The following is a 24,169-nucleotide window of genomic DNA, read 5'->3' as shown; positions in this document are numbered from 1 at the left end:
GATGTGATCGAGTTGGGATTTTTGCTTATCGCCGCAATATCAAGTCACCTTGTTCTTTTATTTTTTCTAATCAAATGTCAACAACGGCGCTATCTAACCCTGATATGAAGCCAATTAAATCCTCGTCTCAATCTATGGAGCTGTGGAACGCATTCTAATGCGTCTCTTTTCAGCCTCTGACTCCTCCTGCGACCTGGCTTGATGCTCTTAAAGGAAAAGTTTGGATTCTTTGGAGGAACTGACGACAAACCAACAAAGTAAAGTTGTTAAGAAGAAAATACGTTCACACGGGGAGGTTTACAGGTGTAAACACACCGAGATTGGGCGCCACGAGCTTCTGTTTTATCACAAGGTTGAGGGAGAGGGTGAAGCTATTGACACACCGAGGTACGGCTAAGCCACTTCACATCCCAATCGATCACAGGTCCACTCCACTACAAGAGGCATTCCCCTTATAAACTAAGACTGTCCTGCCCGCGCTGACTTTCAGAATCCAGACACCTGGCTCGACTTTGGTCCAACAATATCTTCAGTTAGAGTCCTTTTGTCCTCTCCTTTGTTCCTCGATCAGTTAGTTTGAGAAAGTTTTGTAGCTCAGTGTTTGGCTGTGGGTAAAGCAGGAAACAGATGGCAGGCTAATTCTGGACGGTACTACAGAGTATCCAGCTCAAATAAAATGTTCTTTCACAGGATCTCAGAGTTTTTAATGCCTGCGTAGGGAACTTCATAAAGCCTTGGACCAAGAACTTGTAAATGGCCCGTGACAATGAGATTATAAAAGATGGTTTTTAAAGTATTTCACATTATTATACTGAATTCAAATGCCTCCTGCCTTACTTTCTTTAACTCCAGCAAATCCCTCCCTGGAGGATGCCTATTAACCTGGGCCAACAATCTGCCCCTCCTGACGGGGCTGCAGACGGGGCTCCTCTATTTGCTCTCCTGATCTCTGTCACTCAAACGGTCACATAATTATTGTGTGTCTCCACAGGTTACATAGTGGATATTAGCTGCATTGTAAGCAGACATTAATTACATGAGAAATTGCACTGAGATAATGGGGCTGTTTAAAACACGTCCGAGGATCCACCTCCGTGGATGGTTACAGATAGGACATGAATAAACCGGGCTGTTTATGTTCTTGGATGTAAATAAAATCATGGCACAATGATAAGCCATTCATGACATCCCGTCTGGCAGCAGGTGACAGTTTGGAATTGCATTAATCCTTATCTATTCATTATGAAATTTGCGCGTCTGCATGTAGGTGCAGCAATGCCTTATCGCGGCGCAGTACCTCAGCTGAATTTGAATTGATTTCAATCTTTCTGGAATCCATTGCAAATTCCTCTCATGGCCGGCAATGCAGAAGCCAGTGACTGCTGCTTCACAGGTCAAGTCAGATTCATCTCAGGCTATCTGATCAGCCCATCCCAGAGCTGCGCTATGTGTGAGAAATAGCACATTTTAGATTACAGCACTCCCTCTAAAAGCCTTCGGCTGTAGCGCACGTCTTTCAATAGTTTGGAATGGAGCATTCATTTCATCTCTGAGCGCTTGTTTTAAAGGCTATCCCACAAGGTCCTATCACTAGGAGGTTCAAGGGCAAAATAAATCAGCGATGACACGTCCCATCGTTGTTATGTAGGGCGCAGAGGTCTCCTGTCTGCAGAAAGAGCTCAGGTTGAGAGATCCCCTTTGTGTCTGAAGCTGGATCACATTAACAGCCTGACTCATTACATTAATAGCAGTGCCACCGCTGCAACGCGAACAACGCCATTCCTTCTGTGAAGGGGTTACAAACCAGTCTGACAGCGGAAAAAGCATCCGACTATTATTAACCATAAATCCATAAATGACAAACACTGGCCATACAGTGTGTGTGTGACTGTGTTTACGTGTCTTTGTGGGGACCAAAAATCAGAAGTTTACTGTGCTTGTGGGGACCAATGGGGCCCTTATGGGGACAAAATCCCGATCCTCACGAGTTTAAAGGCATTTTTCAGACTCAAAATGTGGTTTAAGTGTCAGGGTTGCAATTAGGTAATGGTTAGTGTTAGGCATTCAGTTTTAAGCCGCTAGGGAAAGCATCATGTCCCCACAAAGATATGAAGACACGGTATTTGTGCAACTGAAGTACTTTTTCAAATCCATCACCGATGGACACAAGATGATATGAGTAAAATCTTTGTTTAGATTTAGATGAAAGTCAGGAGATTGAAAGTAACAGATAATACAAAGTGACTGGGTCGGGACCTCCTGGAAGATCACTTGTCTGGAAGAGAATGTATAGGTGCAACATCATAAGTGCAGAATCTCCCCCAGGACCCTTGCCACAAGTCTTCTCCTGTTGTTGTCAAATAAAGCAAAAGATGACTGAAATATAATCTTCAAAAAAAACGTCTAGGCTGCAAATGCCTCGCAGCATCATGCCCTTCATTGTTATGAATTGCAGTGAAGCTTGTGGCAGCTCTACTGGATCAGCAGAATTTGGAAATTCTTCAAAAGCTGAATCTCCTCTAACCTTCCCCACCTACCCCAGCACCAGGGGATCTGTCACAAATCAAGGATGGGAAGGTCAATAAAAGCAAACCATGCCAGACTCTCTGACTGACACATCAAAAGTTCCCTCTGTAGTGCTCAACACTCTGCCTTCCTTCCCTTCCGACCAATTTAGCGGAGTCCGAGGGGAGCCCTCTAATCCATGCCTCTGAAAGTGCGCTTAATCAACCTCTGATTAAGAGGGAGCACGCCAAGGTGTCCAGCAGCATCTTCACTGCCCCCCATCCGCTCCCGAAGTCAATCAAAACACAAGAAAATAGGATTTATTTGTCCTCACAGCTTCCCATGACTGATGTTCTCTCTCAAATGTCTCAAGTCTCCTCGGTCTTGTTTTAGGCCATTCGTTCGTTCATTCATTACACATCTGCCAATAGCAGATACAAAGCAAACATTTCGTTCCTTCTAATTTCTTTTCTCATCCTTCTCTTCCCTCTCTCACTTTTTGTCTTTTTCTGTTGTTGTTACGAGTGTCCCCCGGGTGTCTGGGAATGAATTAAACATGTTGGTAGGAAGGGCACAGCTTCCCCTTAAAGGATTGAATGCAGAGTGTTGTTTGAGGGGAGAGCAACAGTGGAGGTGACAGGCTTTGCTCAGCACGAGGACGCAGAACCATCAGGGAACCACTTTGACCTCTAACATCTAACTGCCTTCATGCATAGTCATTTTTTCCCTCCCCAAGTGCCTCCAAGTGATTGGGGTATCCCAAACTTTTGAATAAAGCGGAGGCCATGTTTGTCATTTGGCAATAAATGTGATGCTTTAAGAAGCATCCCTTTGATTTGGCTCCGATAAATAAATGTGTACCATGCCCACGCTATCTAGAAATGCAGAATTAGTATTACTCTATTTTAACAATAATTTAACGACTTATTTAAGTATATCTTGACCTAGAGCGAGGTCCAAGGTGCAGCACTGACTCTGATAAATAAATTACCAGAGTGCAAATCAGGACAGTCATCTACAATGTGCCTCCTGAGCGAGGTCTGTGTGCAAGTCTGCAACATTACAGAAAACTACTATTCTGAATTTCATGGAAGTTGGCAGTGGCCAAAAGGAGAACCAGTTACATTTTGGCAGTTTACATTCTTTAAAAATAGGATACAACACTGCCCTGTGCAGATGGCTCTCCAAAGTCCTCCTCTGATTACAGAAGATCACTTTGGTGCCACACTGAACTGCATAGCAAGTCATTTTATTTATAAGTGTCTTCAGTTCAAATGCACAAATTAGCCAATAGACGAGTCCACCTGTCAATCAAAACAGCCGCACCCCTGCTGATGCATAACCTCAATGCAGGTTCAGTGGGCGCTTTAGTAAAGAATTACCTGAATTTGTCACAACGGGCGAAATTATGTGAACATTTTACCAGGTAACCAGGCAGATTTCTTTTTGGAGCCAAGAGTGACCATAACAAATTTATTGTTTTTGCTATTGAACTCATGGTTCAAATTTTGAAACCCCAAACGTGGCCACTTGAGGTGGAGGCAGTGACTCAAGGATGTGGAAAGCGGACCAGTGCTTACAGCCAGAGTTTAATGGACATTCCTCTCCGACAGAAGTCAGTAATATTTCCTCTGGTGTGACAGGTAGAAAGAACACTGAGAGGAACTTAGAGGGACGGGAAGCTGTGTTTATGCACTTAGCAACAAAGACATGCTTTTGTAATAAGTAAGTAAGACCAAATAAATAGAAACACTGAAGCCCTGATGAATATTCAGGGTAAGATACCAATACTACAGTTGGAAAGCACACTAAAGTCTTTGGGGCAGAAATAATGTACTACCCCCCCAAAAAAAGAACAAAAACAGAAGAACACATCACTGTCTCCGTATGTATCCCATAAAATTAACCCAAAGGGCGGTGATTGATTAGTATTCCTGAAAGAAGATTCTTAAAATGGCAAAACTGGCCAGAATACAGCGTTTAAGCCAAAATTACCCATCTGTTAACTCTAAAAGAAGGAAAACTACATTTTAATTAATACGGGCTTTCATGTAGATTTATTCATTTACTTGTTGGCATGCGTGGCGTGCATGTGTTAAGAGAAGCTGTGCTGCAGAATCCCAGCTTTTATTTCATTTGTTTTCTTTGGGTCTGGTATAATCAGGCATGAGCGTGACAAGTTTAAAATCCCGCTAAAACTTATGAAGCATTTCAAGGTGAAATATCTGATTTTTTTTACCCCCCCTCTAAGTTGATTATCCAGGAGAAAGGAGAAATGAGTCTCATATTTCAAGGCAGAGTTCACTGAACTGTGGTCATGTGATTAATACCCTTCTCTGAGTCGTTGCCAAAGAGCTAATGCCTTGCTTTAGGTTTAGAGAGGGATTTGTGTTGTGTATGCGGTCAAAACAAGAACAGAAAGTCAAAGGCTTTTCCAGAGAGAGAACAGACTTGGTAGGAGTGTGGGTTAAAAGGAAGCATCTATCTCCTCAGCCCAACTCCTCTGTCAAATATCTCTGCTATTTCACTGTGACTTTGATCAACAAAGTACTGTGCTTGTCCATGGAAGCACCCACATGAAAAAGAAAAAGAAAACCAGGCGAGGTTGTGTAATCTCTTTTGTGTAATCACATGTAACAGAAGAAGATTTTTCCCATTTTTGGCACTTGTCCATTAGCGATACTGACTATAGACTACATACACAATCCATTACCGACCTGCAGAAATGGATGACACACCTAAAACTTGACCCGTAAGATGCATCGCCACTGTATATTTTTAACAGCTGAATGAGGCCCTGCAAGCCCAAATCGTGTACTGAGAGAGGTGCGAGAAGCAAACACAAGATTCAATGTGAGGGCTGTGAGGGCTGAGAGTGGCTATGTAAAGGGGGTTAAAGGATTAAACCAACCGTCACCATCGAGCCAACTAGTCTGGTGTTTTTGGGAGATCTGCTACTGAGGCTACGTCCACACTAGCCCTGATAAATTTGATAACGGCGTATATGTCTGAAAACGCTCCGCGTCCACACTATCGTTTTCAGGCGTTTTCACAGAGTTGTTCATCCACATTGAACCGACTGAAATGCTTACGTTCCTGTACTGTGCATGCTTGAAACGCAAGACGATTCGACCTGCCTCTTTTCTGTCTGTTGTTTATTTATGTTCCGGCTCTTTGAAACGTTGTGGCAAAATGTTGAGGAAAAGCACCGAGTTTTTTAAATGGACTAACAATGAGGTGGAGTTGTTGCTGCGAGTGACACAAAAGTACAAAGTTGCAAAAGCGAGTGAGAGTTAAAGAATTTGAAGAAAAGCTATTTGAAGCATGTACAAACTGATATTAATCTTTAATAGGGCTGTCAAAACGGAGAGCAAACAAAACAACTGCTGTATAATGCCCTCCGCTATCTTTGTTTAATTGGTCACATGACTGCATCACATGACTAAAATCTGTCATCGTTTTTGAAGGCTCTGGGTTCGCTGTCCACACTGCGACGTGAAAACAGCGTTTTCAAATGTATCCGCTTTCGATAGCGTTTTCAAAACGCCGTCTGAGTGTAGACGGGAGGCCAAAATGTGTGTGGACATGGCCTGAGGATTTGGTTCCAACCACAAATGAGAGACTTCGTAGTCGTCCTCTTCCAACATGTACCTTTAGTACAGGCACATACTGACCATTGCAACATTATATGGCAGCCCTCTTTTGTCAACCTGAAGACACCAAAAACACTTGAGTTGGTTTACCTGTAGTGCTAACGTCTACATGCGACAAGTTAGGAGTGAAAGAGGTATGATACTGTTTTATCTAAAAAAATAAATAAATTAAAAAAAAATAAAAAAGAAGCAAGCACATCCACATCAAAAAGGAGGCAGGTGCTGGGCAGAAAAAAAGCACACAGCAAATGTAACCAACAGCTTGCACACTCCAGTTTTACCCGTTTATCGCACCATGAAAACGGCGATGTCTCGAGCACACCTGTTCTTCATCAGATGGTGCGATGAAGAGCAGGTGTGCTCGAGACGTCACCTTTTTCGTGACCCGTCTTACTTATGCCATAAACCCTCAGCACCAGTGCCGAAGGACACCGTGCCCATAAAAAAAAAATTCTGGTGCTTGATGCCACGGGAATGAGAACTGGCAGTTTCCACAGAAACTGTTAAATCAAGAAATGCCAGAAGTCTGTAAACCTGGAAAGCGCCCAGAATAACCAGAGGACTTCTTCAAGCCTAACGCTGCTGTTGAGTTTTAACATTGAAATTAAAGTGGCAGGATTCAGTTTTGTTTGCCTTTGTCGTTTGGAAGTGGGAGTACCAGATTTAGAGGCAAATGTCTAAAAGCACAGCCAATCAAATCAGTCGTGCATCTGCATATCATAGAATAGGATTGTATTGCATTGTCAGTTAGGTGTTGGCATAGAGGTGGAATTCAGTCAAATGTCCACTATAAACATATGAATATTGTGTTATGTCCAAAATCTTTAAATTGTACATGGCTGCAGTTTCTCATCTGAAACTTGAGTGGAACCTTATTTAAAGTCAACTTTAAGAAACTGCTACTCGGGGGTAAGGTCTTAAATCATGATGCACTTTGTGCACAATGAGCAGAATTACACCTCATTCTAAATTTGAACAAATAGGGAGAATCCATGGGGTTTTAATTAATGGATGCTGCCAACTCTTTTGTCCTGCAGCCCTAGAATTTCTTTTCTTTTTTAGAAGTGTGCTCTGGGTTTTAATTTAAGATGAAATCTTGCTTCATGCAACGTTAAATAAAAGTTGGGGAGGAAGATGTCACCTCCCAGCCGTCGTTCTTTCCAACCCATCCTCCTCCGGCTTGTATCAGTTTGTTTTTTTGCATGTTGAGTCAAAAGGAGGTTGTCACAGGAGATAGCTCGCTTGTCTCGCGCTCATGATTGAAGCACCTGCGATTTATAACGTTCCAGCCAGAGCGACAGACTTTACTTATCTCGGGCTGACTTCTCTGCCAGTGCCCTTTCGCTCAGCCAATGAGGATGAAGGTTGCAGGTTGGGTTACTTTGTCAAAAACAGGGGAACCATTACAAATCTACACTATCCATCCTTCTGTAGGGCATGGAGCTTTTCCCCTGGCGCAGAGCTGTTGCAGACCCGAGTCTCCTCAAAGCTGTCTGTCTATCTCTCACGCCCAGGAAGCTCACAGGGGGGTTGTTATCACAAAGGGCCAATTTGTTATCCTGGTTTCACTCCATCACAGGAGGCATTATTTGGGACTTTTATCTATCAAGAAAAAGCTGTTAATGCGAGCAAGAAAGTGTGTACTCTGTCATTATGCTACAGAGGCTGTTGACTTCATCTTATACCGATGCAAGCCGAGCAAACCTGAGGCAATTACTCCAGCGAAGGAAGATTGACAGAACCACGCGGACGTGAACTACCTTGAACTTTTAAGTTGCGCCCTGGTGGAATCGCCACGCCTGATCCTTATGTTAATATTTTGTGTACTAATTGCACTGCAGTGCAAAGCCCTCGATGGAACCGGCACTTCAACTGTAGGCGGATCTTCCTATTAGCTGCAGCGCGGCGCTGCCTCCGAGCTCTGACACCGGCACCTCAGCCCAGGAACACTGACGACTAGATAACGCGTCCACACCTGCAGGATGGACAATATTTCATAAACCTGAGTGTAACGCCGTGATTTATCACTTTCACTTATTACTCGAGACACGCGGAATGATCGATTGGTCTATCCTCTAAATTGAAGCTATGTATATATCAGTTAGGAAAAAAAAGAAGGGGAAAAAGACAATTACCTGCCCGGGTACCTTGGAGAGAGGATATTTTCCGAGTGTCAACCTTCAAGCAGCAGTCCCGTGCCCTTTGTGTCTCCATCGTGCACTGTGACTTAGCCATCATTATCAGACACTCGGCGGATCCGCTATGCAAATGCTTTCTGTGCTGTCTCCTGCGCGCTATGATTGATTCAGGAGTGGTAGTAGGTTCAGAGAAGAAAGCCAGGCACAAAGCCACACTACACTTTGACATTTTTGTCTATGATACAAGAGAAGGAGAATGTCAAGGAGGCGTTACAGATATTAACATGAGATAGTGCTACAGGCCTCACTCAGAGAATGACAAATTTACATTAGACTTGCTGTAAATATGTTTTTTTTTCTTAACAGATAAATGTTTCCCTTGCCACCAAAAATAAGCCACTGGATGAAATGCCACTGCTGTTTACAAGAGGAGTTTGGGGGCTTTTTTCCTTCACAGTAACCTGTGAAACATCTATTTGGCTTCCTGACATGTGACGCAGAAAGTCTCGACATCCACAAACCATTCGCAGTCCGGCCCAATCACTTGTCACATACTTAGTGTGGGCTGCAGAGCCCCTCTACCCTCATCACAACTCATCATTACACCACAAGCTGTCAAATTAAAACTTTTAAATTGTGCGAATGCCTCCTCGGAACTTTCCCTTTTTCCCAGCAACATATTGCAGAGATAATTGAGGATATTAGCAGCCAGACTGTTACCAAGAGATGAAAGGCAAAGAGGGAGCGGTGACAGCTCCTCTCGCTTGTGGCGGTAACGAGGGACTGTCAAAAGTCTCTCCCTGTTTATCTCGGATCATCTAGGGGGATTTAAAACCCTTACCTTCACAATTCCATTCTTTATGGCGCGTCCTTTATCCACAGTGATTTACGGAGGCTCAAGCCCTGCGCCGCGTGATGAATGAGCACTCTTCACAAGGTGTCAGGGCCAAGCAGTGGTGGGAGGCAGTGACTCCCACCCCACCCCCACCCACTCCAAATGCTTCATTTTCTTAGGTTTTCCTTCTTGGCCCTTCCTCCCCCATCCCATTTCCAAATTGGGCTGATTAGACACTGACAAGTGGATTTAAACTGGATATTCAGATTTGGACAGCACGCTTTAAACACCTTTATAAAGACGACGGTCTGGGTGTGCTGACATCTGGACACAATCTGATTGTGAGGGACAGATGCAATTTCGGATTTTTTTTAGTTGTGGGTTAAAAATAAAATCAAGCAGAACGACTCAGGTCTACTTGCACTGTATGTCAGTTTTTCGCTATTTGCATCAGTGAAGATTTTTCCACCAATTAAAAGAGGCTCACTGTTTTTATAAATCGTGACCTATTGACCGACCCAGGGGAATAAAATTCAGCCTGTGAAATGCATCTTATTGATCCCAACAATGTCCCAACTGGATACGTTTGCACCACTCTGAACACTAAATCTTTCATTTTACTCCGTAATCACCTTTCCCAATATCAGCAGATCCCAAAAAAGTTGTAATTAAATCCAAGACAAAAACAGGGAAACAACAAAAGTAAGTCACCCAAACTCTATTAAGACATTTTTTATGGCACAAACTTTTATGAAACTTTTATGCCCAAAAGTCGCCAATAAAAACGGAGCTTTAAATATTAATAAAATATGCCTCTGGGTTTGCCCTACACAGCATGAACAATAATTCCAGCAAACATTTAAACAACAGAAAACTTTTTGAAATGATTTGGATTGCATTTGCATTTTCAGTTCATACATTTTAATTTGTTTTAGGGCAGCTGTCAGACTGATTGTAGAAATTGTGTCACAGATTTAGATAATGTAGAATGCTGCAGGGGGATCTTATTGAAGCCTTTCCTGTCGGGGGAATGAAAAATACCTCACTGACACAGCAAGTGAAGTGTCATTTTATTGACATTGTTATGCTGACAACATGTTAAGATTTGTTTTAAGAGTTTGGAAATCCAGCCGAAGATCCTCTGGGAGCGCGTACGTGACTTTGCATAAACATCGCCTAATTAGCATTCAAGGGCGAAAGTAGATTCTCGCTGACAAGTCATGGCTCAATCATTTTAAAAGCAGCAGGTCCCTTTGTGTTTGTGCTGCTGTGAGTTTGGCAGGTTAGTCCATTAAGCAGAGTTCAGCTATGTATGAACAGAGTGTATAATACAACACAAACATAATAAAACACAGTGCAGCGTAGCAAGGAGAAGGAACGCGTCAAGGTTACTTTAGTTCCACATTTTCAAATCTGTTCTACTTTCCTTCGAAATTTGATTTTGTTTTCAGTTCACTTTCCCGCACTTCAATTAATTTGCCAATTTAAGTTTTATCTCAGTTTAAGGGAAAATGGCAATAAAAACCAGACTGGGAAATTCATCCCCTAGCACCTTTCTGAAGGCACTTTATTTCACTGTAAGCCACCCTGATTCAAAAAGATGCTCCCCTCTTTACATTGCTTGTCGCTCTGGCCTCACCAGCTTTACTGAAGCATGATATTACAGTCTAGGCCCAGCAAAGTGCCTTTGCTAGGCCTGGTATTGTGTTCTATGTGCCGGGCTGCTCTCTATTTGAACACATTTCTGCTCAATGTGTTCATTTATAAATATGTTTTGAGAGGGGTTTTTTTTCGTTTTTACAGCAGAGCATGTAGAAAAATCTGTGATACTGTTCTGTCACAATTCAGTTCAATTCTATTTATATAAAACAATTCACTGAGCCATCACAATATTATAATAGAAACCCATCAATCTGTCAGCCCCCTATAAGCAAGCGCTTGGTGATGTGGAAGAGCACAAAACAACCTCCTCCTAACAGGAAGAGGAGTCCAGGGGGAGTGGGCATCAGCCACAAGTTGACTGTTGTGATTTTGATTAATTTTAAATCGAGTTATTAATTCAGTTAAATTCAGTCAGGCCTCATTTTAACTTAAAGCACTCCCATCACCCCTATAGAACAATTAGTTTGTGGCTTACTTGTGGTATTTAAAACCCGAATGGTAATCACTGATGGCTGCAGTGCATCTGCAGTGCTTCTTCACTCACCTGCGTTACCGCTTTGTGTTTATAAACTGCTCTGCATTCACAATCATTAGTTAATATTAAGCTCTCGCTTTCCTGTTGAGGCATCCCTGTTTAAAGGGAGTTTTTTCTTCCCACAGTTTCCAAATTGTTGCTCATAGAGGATCATCCCATTGCTGGGGTTTGCTCTGTATTATTGTAGGGTCTTACCTGACAATAAAGCGCCTTGAAATTGTGATCATGCTACATAAATAAAGCTGAATTGAACTGAATTAGCCGCTAAAACTAGCAAGTTTGGCTAGCTAGTAGAATCAACAGATTGTATGTGCATATTGTACAGATACCTGATATTTAGTGCAAGTAATACATATAAAATTCTACAGTGTCACTCACCAAAAGTGTACAGTCTCATTTGAAAGGTTATTAGCACAGTTAGCACATTAGCATAGGACAGCTAGCAGCCCGGTTAGCACCCACTTGTATATCACTGCAGCCACACGGATAGTTTAAGCCTCGATAATGTTTAATAAACTGTTGAGTTATACAAAAAACTACCTCCGAGTCACTTGTTATAAAAGAGAAACTTACTGTAAAAAGATTTTAATATTAAAAGTTTCCTGTCGGTTCTCTGAGGATCAACTTATTTTTGATCTCCTTTGATGGGATAATTTTTAATCATAATTTTTAAAATACCTTTTCCATGTTGAAGGTTGTAGCTTGGTAACAACCAAATCCAAATCACAAAATCCCAACCTACTATTCCACCCTAACAAAATTTAAGTTCGAATGCGAGTCCACAAACTACCAGGTGAGGCTGTGGTGGTTACAGCTATCTTTTATATCCATTCTGCAGTTGTTACACATAGAAAAACAGAACTTAGCAGAGGTTGGCTGGCATTACAGGCTGCTAATAAACAGTAATCAAAAGAAGCTGCACAGCCAGTCTCAAGGGCAGCTGGTGATTTTCTTTGAAGGGCAAACTTTCACATTAAAATATTCTCTCCCTCTTCTTTCTCTTTGGTCTCAACTCTGTTTCCCCCTCTTGATTAACTGTGATAAGTTTCAAACATTAAAGCTACACTTGACCTTAGCTTTTATTTACTTTTTATTTTATAGGAAATACATTTGAAATCATCTGTTGTGGTATCACTAGCAACCAATATTTCTGCAAAGCTATCAAGAAATATCTATCACAATTTGGCTTTTGGCTGCTGATTGCTAGTGACAGCTGGGCTTTTTTCAAATGTATCAGACTCTATGTAACAGACATTTCTGGGTCCAAGAAGAGAACCCAAAGCGTGCCTTAAACCTGTACCCCTGTTTTAAAAAAAGAATCAGATTATCAACTGGTCTCAATGCAAACACAACAAAGAGGAGGACGCATTAGGGCAGACAAGCCTCCGCTGATAATCATCCATGTTACATGTGTTCATTGTGATCCTCTGTGTAATGTGCTGTACAGGCATAACACGATAGCTGTGTGGTTTGACTGCATGTCACATGGGCGAAAACGCCGCCAGCACTTAGTCTGTGGTTCAGTTCTTAGGCAGCTGGACCTTTGCTACATGTCGCTCGCTTGCCCTCGCTCCCCATATTTCCTGTCTCTCTTAATTATGACTGTTTAACAAAGGCAAAATGCCCAAATAATAAAAAGTAAGGAGCTGTCTCTTTGATCTCTATTAGGAGTGAGTCACCACAGTATTTTAATTGTATTATCAAAATTATTGCCAGGGACAATGCAGTTGCCACAGTATATTTAGCTTAATAGGGACATGTCCCTACTAAATTATACACCCTTGTACTCAAAGTTAGTACTCACTTCTTTTTTAGGTAATTAGTTGTGCAGTATATTGAGAAAATATTAACTCTGCTTTATCCAATTTCTTTTAGATAAATTAAAATCTTTAGTTGAAACAACAGAGATAAGTTGTATACTGTCTGATTGAAATTTAGCAGCAATATTTAAAAACTCACAGAAGCAAGACTGCACTGCTAATTAAGTGCTGCTATGAAAACTGATAGCTTTCATACTATAATGATATCGGTGTCACAATTCAGATATCTTTGATATTGATCCAGTCCCTCTTGCTGTGTCATCTACATTTGTCTTGCTCAGTTCCCATTCTAGGAACGTATAGCCAAGATATCCTCAGACCGGATGAGAGATATTCATTTCAAGGCCTAATGTTCCTGCACAAAGTGAGTGTTTAACATATCGCTTCTTAAAAACTACAAAACTCATAAAGTTTCCAGTGCCAAAAAGTTTTGTCCCTTGCCTACACACCCAGGACAGTATATGATTATAAACCGTGCTCAGTTATATCCTGTAAGTCAGGTACATTTTTGTCTAGTGGATCCCTGTTTTATTTACAATAATGAGCCCATAAAATACTTGCAACACAAAAGGCGCCTGCCCAGATCACTGTGAAATGATGTAACATGACATGATAGCATGTGACATGACATAATGTGATGTAACATCATATGACTGCAAGACCCGTCACAAAATTAAGTACATCATGCCTGATTTTGTCATTTCCCGTTGACACCGCTTCTCCCCCATCTATTGTCCATCATCCTCCTCCATCCGGCGAGAGATGTATGAGTCTCTCCGCCGATCCATCTTCCTCCTTTACTGTTTGTCTTGCAGAGTGTCAATGTCACATGTTAGGGCATTAGCTGTGAAGACATCAGTGGATGAGGTCAGCACTGACACTGTGCCTCTATTAAATCAGTGGCCTCTTAAAAGTGTGAGAACAAGCCTCAGTGCCACGTTGGATCCGACTGTGCTCAGAGTGGAGGGTGACAGACGTTTTATCCTTGGTGTTGGGTGTGGCAGCTTAGTGTTGCTGAAGCCCACCTCTGCACATGGCCTCAAAGCAAAGCTGACAGCAGCCATATGCCACTCTGGTCCCATCAAACAGGAAAAAAAATGGAAATAAGCAATCCAACCTCAATGGGATCCTTATAAAGCCTCAAATGATTTTTCCCCCCTTGAGGAGTGTTTTACAGCCAAACCATCCAGCAGATGGTTAAAGTGACAACAGTCTGCTATCTTGCTAATAAATTGCTCTCCAAAACAGTAAACACACTCAGTAGGACATTATGGTTTAAACTGGGATAACAATGCAAAGAATTAGTGTTATTTTAAAATATATGCAAAGAGTCTATTTAACTAAATGAACTGAATGAGCAATGAGAATCGTAAAGCCATCTGCCCTTGAGTGGTTAGGTTGGTTCTAAGTTCCTGTCTAAATAAGACTTGCTTAAATGCACGCCGCTCTTCTCTCTGTACAATAATCATGCCTTTAGTGGTGCAGAGTGTTGCAGTGCATTAAGATAAAAGCGCTAAAACAGTGTTTGTGCTGCATCCCAAATGGAGGCTGCTAAGTGAAGTAGCATGCTGTTATAGGAGTCGAGGGATGATGCTAGCACGAGTGCTTCTCTGAGTGGGAACACTTCACACTGCAGGGGTTTGCACTGATGCTACAGCATAAATTTGTCATATATCTTTTTCTCCCAGCTTATTTTTTTCCCCTCTAAAAGTATGAGAAGATAATTTATCACATTTGCTCATTTAGCCCATATTTTTGGATCGCTACCACATTGCTATTCATGACATGATTTTACATTTTGGGCTGCTGCTGATTTCATTTTTTTATTTTTTTTCCCAGACAGATGACTTTGAAGGCTGTGAATCAAAGACTTTTTGGAGGGACTGATGGCACAAAGGAGCAGGGAAACTCGTGATGAAGAAATTCACAGTCAGAAGGACTCGATGCGCTCTCGATACAAAAAAATAAAATAAATAAATGTATCAAAATAGGCTGCAATATAAAAGCCGCATCAGAGAACTTAAGGGGGTTGGAGCAGAAACTACTGTTCCCATAATCCAGTAAGTCACACCTTCAGCTGGAAAGAATGCTGAGAAAGACTATCGGCTTTACACTCTAATTCACCTTCCATAGACTCTTTTTCATACTGAGAAGCTTAAAATGGATTAAGCTCATAGGCTCTGAGATGAAAAATAAGAGAAAGGTGCATTTCACCAAATAGCCATCAATCTGCTTCATGTTAAATGACAGGGCTAATCACCTCCAGAGCTTGTTTTTCCCGGCGACGCTGAAAGATAAATACCGCGAGCTGAGGCCTGACGATGGCTGATGGAGAGAGACAAAGTCCAGCTTGTATGCTTGTTGCAGAGTGAAACTGAAGACCTCCCCAGCGTTTAACATTGAACCCGCAGCAGATGCGTCACCCGGACAGAGGTCCCTAATGCACTGAGGAGCAGTTCAGAGTGGTCTTAAAACTCCAGGCAGGCCCTGCGACCACTCTCTGATGATTCTGAAAACATTCTTATAAAACTGTGGAGGATGAGGAAAATAAATTTGTTGTGATGTTTACGAGTGTGCACGGTTGAGGGCACTGGAGCATTGCATAATGTCATCCCACAAAAGCGGATGGGAAGGGGACCTTGGCCCTTACTCTTTCCCACAAATGCATACATGCACCGAGCCCGATAATGAGAATCCACCTCACCAAATCTTTCAATTCAAGGACTTGCTTAGATTGACTGTAATGCCTAAGTAATCAGCCTGTTCTGACCCACCTTGTCCTCGGCCAGGATTTATAGCACCCAATTACTGATCTCTATTACCCAGTGTGCCAAGGGGATGGAAATCAGACGAGTGGACAGACGGCCAACGCTGTCTGCTGGTCTGGGTGACCAGGTGATGAGAGAGTGGCCTCCATTCCTCTCTTAATACTGCACTGCATAGCCAGAAGAAAATTGCAATGTTCTCTCAAGTGTTGAAACTTTTCCATTGCTTTGGTTTGCTGTAATGAAAGTTATACGTGTGCCTGTGAAATCGCTACATACATTTTATGTTGTCTATCAACAGATTTGACTTTTACTGGCATATTTTGTGCTTTAGGGGATTTGCAAAAAGAAAATATCAAGGTGAAAGAATTATTTCCAGTTTTTTAGTCTCTGCAGTTTTTTCACATAAATAATTCACTAACCTTAGAAGCCAAAGTCAAATAAAATCCATTCTTTAAATTCAACAAACCAACATCCTTGTAAGTTATGTGAAGGGCTTTTTTTCACTTGTTTCACTAACTCTGTGTTAAGCTGTTTCTCTCCCACCAAACTTCTTCATTTTTTAAAAATTACCAAACTGACCTTAACCTCTAAACTCACACGCTGAGGCTCACAAGAGTTTCAGCTGTTTGCTGGAAGACATAGCTACTGTTTTTTGCAGGAGAGATAGAGGAAATTATGTTTTTGCTGTGATTTTTAATTCATGACCAGAATTAGGATGGCTTTTTCTTTCTAATTGATTGGATTGAGATGTCAATGAAGCCACGTGTGTCGCACGTGTTTAGTAAAAGTATTAGGGGGAAAGTATAACTTTATTTTAGGGCAAATACACTAAAAAGAACAAGAACTAGGGCTGATCAAAACTGAAGTTGTTTACCCCAGTCATTTAGCATTTATTTGGTGCCATACTGTCAACTCAAAATAACTGCCTTAAGAGCCAGTGCTGATGCATTCGGGTAAGCAAGGCAAGCAGTGCTTGCCCAGTTCAATCTAAAAATGGATATCAATTAAAACCTGTGAAAATGAACTCCATCTTCTTGATCTCCAAACATTGCTCTGTCATTATCGCCTGTTTGACCGACTCTTTGAATTACTGCCACTTTGAGGTGGCAGTAATATTGTTTTCCGAAACAGGCTTGACCCTGCTGGAGTTGGATTCCATCAGGATCTGTATGCAGCCACTTATTTGATGCGGGGCTTTATGGTCCGGAGGTTGTCAAGCTAAAGAGGCCAACAGCCTTTTTTGGTTGTTGTGTATTCATGTTTTGTAGAAATCTCTGGTCTTTTATGAGAAACTGATGGGAGACTAATGTGCTACACAAGCTGCCCCTGGCTCTGCTTTCACTGCTCTAAGATCACTTATGATCTGTGCATTGCAAGGAAACAGAAGTGACATTAACAAGGCAATGAGCCCTGTGTGAATTATCATCTTATCAGTTTTCTCTTACTGGCCAACAAGGAGTTAGAGGCTTGTGTGAGCACTTTTTAATAACTCCTTTAGTACATTAGGAAGGAAAGCCTTGATGAAGGAGGGCGGAACTCGGGCCACGTCGGATTTGATAAAAAGACGTAAGTTTAAAAGATTAATATCAGACACTAATGTCTCTGATATTAATCTTTGAGAGTTGATTGACTGAATGTATTAAGTTAACCAGCTGTTCTGCTAATAGACTGGTTTGTACATTCATATTTTTATTTCACTTGTAGATGTCGAAAGTTTACCATCTTCCATGTGCTCGAGTTTCTCCATTTTTATTTTATTATTATATTTTAATACACTTGCATAGGCGTGGGTCAATGTCTTAACAGGACACTCACAATACAAAAACACAATTTTATCAGATGGCTAACACTTTTCTGTAGTTTTAATTGTGGTGGTTACAATAATACAGTCTAGGTCAGGGGTGTCCAGAGTCCGGCCATTTTTAATTGGCCCTCAAGTAATTTTATAAATAGAATAGAAAATGGCCCGCACTTCAACTTTTGCTTGAGTGTATTGCACTTCTTAGTTTTAACACCAGGGGGAGCTACTGTTGATCAAGGCAGTTGCTCTACCAAAAAGGACAATCACAGAAGAAATTTACCCCAAGTTACTAAACATGGCAGAACCAAAGAAGCGAAAGGTAGAAAGTGAGTGCAGAAAATTTCAGACACGGTGAGAGAGTGAATGTTTCTTCAAAGAATTCAAGGGGAAGTGTGTCTGTTTGATCTGCACTGAAACTGTGGCAGTTATGAAAGAGTATAATGTACGACGTCATTATGAAACCAAACATCAGGCCTATGCATCCTACACTGGTGCTGAGCGAGAGCAGGAATTAAAGCAAAGGCTAGCTCTCCTGCGGGGTCAGCAACAGTATTTTTGTTCGTGCTCAAATTGTCCAGGAAAAGGCTACAATACTGCTATTGGAGCCTATGAGGTCGCCCAACTCATCGCAAGACATGGCGAGCCTTTTTCAGATGGAGACCTCATAAAACGCTGCCTCGTTAAAGTCACCGAAATAATGTGCGCGGAAAAAGTGCAGGACTTCAACAACGTCAGCATGTCCAGAAATACAGTTGTGCCACGCACTGAAGCCTGTCAGCCAACATTAAACTGCAGCTGTCTGATAAAGCTGTGCTTTTGATTTTTACTCCATCGCATGCGATCCGAGCACTGATACCACAGACACCGCACAGCTGCTAAGTGTTTTGCGGGGAGTGGACGAGAGCACGAGCGCTTTAGGTGAGCAAAAAATATATTCCACAGTACCCGTGTGTTAATGTGCAGGTACACATGCTTCAAATATCAATAATGCGCATCAATTCTGTCACTACCCTGCTTTTGCGCACCACTTTCTTATATGCGTTTTTCTTGTTAACACACAGAGTACACACCGCTGTGCACAGCGCACGCACACGCAAAGTCAGCTGATCTCATCTGATGCAGATCTGCTCCTTGATCAAGTGACATTTGTCCAGTGTTCTGAGAAACCATCCTACTCCGACAAAACGTCCTACCCGTATTATAATTTGACGGTGACTTGCGACTAAACCTAACCCAACCCCTAACCATAACCCTAACCATAACCATAACCTTAAGAAGTGTTCCGGATGGGTGAGAGAATAAGAAGTTAATTCGGCGTTGGTTTTGTGCACATGCGCGGCGTCTGCGCAGAAACATTGGGTAGGATGTTTTGTCGGGTAGGATGGATTCCCAGAACACCTGATTTTTGGCACGAGTGGCGTCGGATCAGCACCGCAGCTGGATGGCCTGATTTACATACCCAGCGCAGCTGATACTCACCAGTCCAGTTCAATCTGTTAATGTTGATAACGGTTTCAAACGAGCGTTAATAGGTGTGTTGCTAAGTCTAATAACTGAAATAACAAGCTTGAAATGTACCCGTCCCATTTTCCCCTTTATTGTTTTTTCTCTGTGCTGTAAATCTTCTGTCTAAGAAGAAATCTGAGGCTGCTGCTCTGAGAATGAGCTACCAAAGCTTAAAGATCCATTTATAGAAAGCCGTGATGAAGGCAGTTTTGTCTTTAATTATATTCAACAATATAACACATTTGACCACTTTTAAATGATTTTTCTAACTTTAATACGCTACAGTTAAGGTTATATACCTAATTTCTAGTAAGTGGCCCAGCCCCTCCTATATTTTTATGTATGTGGCCCTCAGTGAAAAAAGTTTGGACACCCCTGGTGCAGTAAGGTGTTTTCATAGTGTGTTATTGCTACATTCAACACAGGAATGTCTGTAAAAAAATCCCTCAGCACTCATCACTGTCAGTTAATAGTAAACATTTTGATGATACCTACAGTAATAATATTTTATCATTCTGCAACAGGAATGTGTGCAGAAAGATGAAAACGTCAAGGAAAAGCTGCAGAATGCTGTCAGCATATATGAAAGCATGAAAGACAGGCAGCACAAAATCATGAAAAGGTGTTTTAATCTGGTCCAATTTGCCCTGTTAAAGTATTAAAGAAACCTTACCAAATCCTTTCAGGGGCAATAGCTTTTAACTTATTTCATCAGCGTGGAGTCATCCTTGTCTATACAACAACGAGAACATCAAAAGGAATATCAACAGATTTTGTGGAACTTCATACTGATTTTCACATTTTTATACTCGCAGTGTTTTTTGTGGGCATTCAATATGTCGCTACAAGAAAAGGAATCCCCCTATACTGTTTATCAAAAAATGTAATATTAGATATTCAGGTGCAAAACAAGCATATTTGTGCATCACAGCTGTAAAATAATACACGAAAAAGGCAGCGTATGCTTCTCATCGATTAGTCCTCAGCTGAAATATGTGAAGCAACCACAACCACTCGCATTAATGTGTATAACTGCAGATCTCCCGCTGTTCCCCTGTTTCGTTTTTATTCCGAGAGAGAGCGAGGCATTGTTGATCCTTTTTTGACATGCCTGTGTACTTGTTTATCGTGCACAATGAAAGTGGCAAATAGCTGCCTCGCTGACAACATGTGAAAAATGAACTCTGACACTCACAATGAGAAAGAGACTCACAGACAGAAACGGCTGCAACAACAGCAGCCTTGGTTTGTTACATTGTCTCATAAATTTTCTCTGGGGATAAAGTTTTAGGCTGCATAACAAGTTTGATTAAACGCAGGATGGTTGGAAGTGTGGCCTCGCGGTGAGAAGGCCCCGAGTCTGAACGTGACGCCAGCCTCTGCATCCTGGTAAAGATTCCTCTAATACTGTTCTAACCTAAATTCCCATTTTTGTGACATTGTAACATCAAAGGTTACATTATCGCCTTTGAATACAAATAAATTGGATCGTATGACACACACTCAGCTTTTAAAATATTTAAGTTCAGTTCATGGTTCGTTCACTGACAGCCTTTGAGTCCAATTGCAAAAATCTCGAATTAATGAAAAAAAAAAGAACATTTGGGATATGAAAGGCTCGCGTGACGTATTTGTCAGTTACTTTGAAGAGAGTGGCAGCTCGGAGATAATTTGAGAGGCACATAGTGCGCGCTTTAGATAAAGTTAAAAAATATTATTCATCCTTTGAAAATATGCTCCACATACAATGAGTTTTAGGAACTTCAGACTTTTGAACACAAAGTCTTCATCATAAAACTGTCATTCAATTAATGCAGACAATTGCCAAGGAAAACACTTTCTGAGCTTTTTCATATTTCCCATTCATTTTTAGACGTGTCAAAATATATATTTTGTTCAAAGCAATATATTCCTCTGTGCGAAACAGCGAGTCAGGGCCGTGTCACACTGTTTAATTTTGAAGTGGTTTACCTTTATAATTCTGTGCCTTCAACAGGGCGTACCCAACGCAGTCATTTTTAATTTACAAAATAGGTTTGAAGGAGTAGCGGCTGTGTTTCTGGTCTGAAATGTAAAAATGCTATGTTTTGACAAGTGCATTACATAATGTGCTTTTGGAGATCTCCAGTTAACTGATAAAATAAAGCTCAGTCATCCTCTATGAGAAATAGTTTGTGAAATTACCAGTATTTTTACACTGATTGCTTCTAAAGTCGAAATTTTAGATGAATACAATCAGACTAAACCAATTAAGCATGAACATTTGCACTGTGTTCATGAATTTATTGAACAAGTGCAGGCTGGAAAAAAGTTACTTGGAGTCAGTTGTTTCAGTCGAGGACGTGAGATTCCAACTTTGGGTTGTAGAGTATCCTCTTCCTGATAAAGTGTCAATTTTTCCTGAAAGGTTTTCCAACAGAAAAAAAAAAGTTTCAGTGGTTTTCTGAAGACCATCAGCTCACAATCAGACAAACTATCTACATCCGTCTATCTACTCAGAGTCACATGTGCGCGAGAATCTACCCCAGCTGCAATAGGTAGGCAGGATACGCCCTGGCAAGGTCGCCAGTCTTAAAGAGGACCAACGCAGAGAGACAGACAATCACAATCACTCACACCTACACCCAGTTTTTAAATCACCAGTTGACCAAAAGTGCATGTCTTTGGACTGTGGGAGGACCTGGCTTTGACTACAAAGAGGGATAATTCAGAACTGTTGATACTCTACCTAGGAGTGGGTGTTCTGCAAAGATCGCAACATACAGTCCTGAAAGGGTAATAACAACACACCTACAGAAATCTAAAACTGGGAATCTATGGTCAGGTTTACACCACAAGACAAAGACTCAATAAAAATGAAGTTAAAGGAAGAAAATCATGAAGAAAACCATCACATGTCTCATGTTTGCAAAAAGACCACCTAGTTGTTCCATAACAACCAGATACAAACATGCACATGCTTGTTTGGAAGGGGAAAAAAGGCACTGCACACCAACACTAAAACCTCTTCCCAGCCATGGGTTGGAGGGATCATCATCATGCTGCTTTGATGTCTCAGGCACTAAATGCGTTGAGAGAACAATGAATTCAAAATTGCATGAAGAAAGCAGTGCAGTAATCCATGACTTGAAGCATAGGAGGAGCTGGGGAATTTAGCAAGACAATGATCCAAAACACAGAAGGAAACGAATAAGAGACAAAGTTCTGGTTCAGTAGTGGTCGAGCCAAGAGTCCTGATCTGAACCCAACTGAGAGCCTGTGGTAGGACCTAAAGAGGGCCGTTCATTCATTTAAGATATCTAAAAAAAAAATACAGATCAACTGTAAACAGCTGTGTAGATGAAGTGTATAAAAATTCTGTGCTAAATTCACGAGATCTGCTTTTTCAGGCAGCACTGTGAGTGATTACTCACTGTCATCGTTAAAAATGAATCGCGGTGATTCCAAAGGGTTGACAAACTTTATTTTTTCTGCTAACTGTAGATAACAGTGTGCATCAGGTTACATAAATAAACTCAGAAGAAATACATCAGCTCTAGTGCTCATAAAAGTTCGGATAAAGTCACCGAAACAGATGAAAGTACCTCTTTTGAGTTCGAGGTATACTCAAAGTAGTTAGATGTTACGTGACCTAGACGCGAACTCGCTAACATCTCACATCCTTGAAGCTGAATCTAGTACGCTCTCTCTCCTTCTACCCACAGGCTGCTTTCATGCGGTACATATAAGCTTTGTCATTGACTTCTACAGGCTGTGTGAAACTTTTTCCCCTTTATTTTCAGTTCTAAAGGCATGCGTTATCAGTATGGTTTTGATATGAAGCACGATAGGAAATACAATATGAACAGTAATGTTCCAGTTTACCTAATTCTAAAATTAAAATAAAATTAATGCGGCTTAAAAATCGGGGCTATTTTGCTTTTCAGCCTCAGGGTATATTTGTACTTAGTCAATATGAAGACACAAAAACAATGAAGAGATACAAACTGCCCGAGGCAATCTTACTGAAATTCTTATTTCCAGCTGCAGTCTGTTTCCTGTGATATAATGTGATGTTCACACAAAAGCAAGAGTATGTAACATAACAGTAAGGTCCATATTGTTAGTGACAGGAAACAACTGTAGCTTTATCTCCATTGACTGGCTGCTCAGGAATCTTCCCTGCCAGATGCTGTGGACGGTGAAAAAAGTCTCGCTTGGAGGGCTAAACTCGTAAAACCCTTTTTGTAATTCCTTTTATAAACTCGGCACTAAGTTAATGCAGCTTTCTGTGCTTCATTGGTCCCGTCAACAACAACAAAATTCTATACCGAGTCCAGAGGTAAGGTTAATGTTCTGCGACGAGGACAGTACCGGCCGAGGTGGAAAAAAGCACAAGACTGAGGACGAGTGACACGACACATGTGCCGTTTTAATAAAGGCAGAAGTCACCGCCATTGTCGCTGCTGTCATGCCCGGTGCACCGAGCAAACGCTACAAGCGACACCAAAGCAGAATGCCAAGCCAAGCCTGAACACACACATTCAAACTAATTTTACATTGCACATCTGAACACACACACTATCAAACCATGGAGACGGTGCATCAACACTCTGCTGTTCTCTTTATATCAATCTGAATTCTGCTGATGACTCTTGACGCACCCACTGGGGTAACGGCACCGAAATGACTTCTTCCACTGATTGCATCCAAGACACAGTTTCACATAAACACGCTCGATAGTCAAGTGTGGATTATTTTATTTCTAGAAAGAAATACAAATAAAAACCAATGACGAAACCTATAACAGACACTTTGATTACACCGACGTACCGTTTCTTGAAGGAAATACTTTTTTATTTAATGCTACAGCAGAAACGGACAAGATCCCTAAAATTATCTGTTCATTCAAAATACAGTTTATATACAGTACTGTGCAAAAGTTTTAGGCAGGTGTGGAAAAATGC

General features: G+C 41.4%; 1 protein-coding gene across 6 annotated transcripts in view; it reads right to left on the bottom strand.

Annotated features, from left to right (window-relative positions):
- The window catches only part of LOC100705667 (RNA binding fox-1 homolog 3), a 422,442-nt gene that overhangs the window by 381,445 nt on the left and 16,828 nt on the right, over nt 1-24,169 (bottom strand). Inside the window, exon 1 of one of the 6 annotated variants that reach the window (XM_025906461.1) lies at nt 9,138-9,156. The exons of the other annotated variants lie outside the window; for them this stretch is intronic. The gene's annotated coding sequence lies outside the window, so the exon portion shown is untranslated. Of the gene's footprint in view, nt 1-9,137; nt 9,157-24,169 lie in introns of those variants that run through there. 6 annotated transcript variants of the gene reach the window in all.

This window comes from Oreochromis niloticus, linkage group LG4, assembly GCF_001858045.2.
Source record: "Oreochromis niloticus isolate F11D_XX linkage group LG4, O_niloticus_UMD_NMBU, whole genome shotgun sequence".
Taxonomy (NCBI): domain Eukaryota; kingdom Metazoa; phylum Chordata; class Actinopteri; order Cichliformes; family Cichlidae; genus Oreochromis; species Oreochromis niloticus.
The sequence above is the reverse complement of the archived record's forward strand: the minus strand, read 5'-3'. Positions and strand labels throughout refer to the sequence as shown.